Source organism: Orycteropus afer, unplaced genomic scaffold (assembly GCF_000298275.1).
Source record: "Orycteropus afer afer isolate SDZICR_OR568_19922 unplaced genomic scaffold, OryAfe1.0 scaffold00113, whole genome shotgun sequence".
Taxonomy (NCBI): Eukaryota; Metazoa; Chordata; class Mammalia; order Tubulidentata; family Orycteropodidae; genus Orycteropus; species Orycteropus afer.
Genome location: NW_006921700.1, coordinates 6,543,048 through 6,544,918, shown reverse-complemented (window position 1 = coordinate 6,544,918; position 1,871 = coordinate 6,543,048).

Below are 1,871 nucleotides of genomic sequence, written 5' to 3'. Positions count from 1 at the left end.
GTTCCTCTGGGGCACAGTTTATAATTAAACATTTAGTTGTGAGGTTTTCCAATTAACCTCTACCTTCCATGAGTGCACAGACTGCATGCATGTTTGGTCAAATTATATTGCACCCTGGGCGGTGCAGAGAGTTAACACTCTCAGCTGCTAACTGAAAGGTTGGAGATTTGACCCACCAAAAGGAGCCTCAAAAGAGGCCTGGTGATCTACTTCTGAGAAATCAGCCATTGAAAACCCTATGGAGCACAGTTCTACTGTGTCATACATGGGGCTTCCATGAGTCAGGGTCAACTGAATGACAACTGGTACTGGTGTTATTGTTGGCTGTTGTTAGCCCCAAGTCCTTTACTGTTCATTGTGATCCAGAGGGTTTGCACTGGCTGATTTTTGGAAGTAGATTGCCAGGCCTTTCTTCCAAGTCTGTCTTAGTCTGAAAGCTCCACTGAAACCTGTTCCGCATCAAAGCAACATGCAAGCCTCACTGACAGACAGGTGGTGACTAAACTTGGGGTGCCCTGGCCAGGAATCGAACCTGAGTCTGGACCTGACGTGGAAGGCAAGAATTCTGCCACTGAACTACCAATGCACCTACAGGTAGTAGGACAAGTACTGTATTCCCAAATCCTCAAGCAGCCTGCCCGTAGTAAAGACTCAAGCAATGCTTGTTGAATGAATGAATGAGGTGGCAAATAGTGTGTATTTAGTGTTTGTTAAATAAATGAATGAACTATAATCAACTTCCATCCGCCAGCTCATCCATGCATTCATTCACTCTCAACTCTGTAAGTCCCACTTTCCTGATTGTCAGCTCTTTCTTCCTATGATGTATTAGAAGGCACAGGCCAAGTATTAGGTGTAACAACTGGCATTTTGTGATTTTACTAATGAAACATTTAAACGTCTTGCAGCCGGCACTGAGGTTCTTCTTAGGGAGGAAATGGCCTTTCACAGAGAAAGCATCTTTGGAAGGTGGAAGGTGAGCTGAGATCCAGGTGAAGCAGGAGATCAAGCAACACAGAGAATGTTTAAGTGCTCCAAAGAGGAAGTGGCAGAAATGTGTGCCACCCGTGAGAGGGAGTTGGGGAGATGAGAATAGGGAGGCAAGGAAGGAAGCAGTGGAAGAGAGAAGCTGGAGAGGTGGCGTGAAGCTGGGGCAGCTGGAGCGGCCACATCGGGAGGCTGGTTGGGTGACTGGGCTGTCACAGGCACAGTGGGCCTGGGGATGCCAATGGAGCATTTGAGGTTGGTTGACTGGAACTGGCTCCCATCGCTTTGCATCTCCTCCCGCTACACTCTGCATTACATTGTGTGGTCACAGATATGAGGAAATGGTTGTGTCTAACATCTGGGTGGCTAACTGATTTAGAACAGGAACATGCTTGTAAGCAGGGATCAGACGTCAGAGGGACTGTGAAAATGTCAGCTGGAAATGTGCAGAAATCACAGGGAGGGGTTTGAACTCTGCAAAGATACAGATTTGTGGGGTTCAAGCCATCTTAATCTACATCTCAGGGGGCAGCCAGTCTCCAACCAGGTGCCTTGCATATGAATTCAAAAAAATTTTAAGGTGATACTATTTTGAATATACTGAAGGAGATTGGCATTCAGAAGATTAAAAAATAATGAAAAGAGGGTAATAAGTGCTCAGAAGCCTTTGATCTGACTCTGGACCTTGACTGAGAAGCTTTGCTTAGAGACGCAGGTCTGGGGTCAGGGTAGGGATGGGTGGTGGGGGAGTAGGGGGGGAGGGGGGAGGAATGGGCACACATCTCAATCCTCACCTGCCTCAGGAGCCCTTCCTCCACCCATTAAAGCCCTGTGGGCCCCTCTCCAAGTCCTCGTGTGTCCTGTGTGCTACACCTGACGTGGTC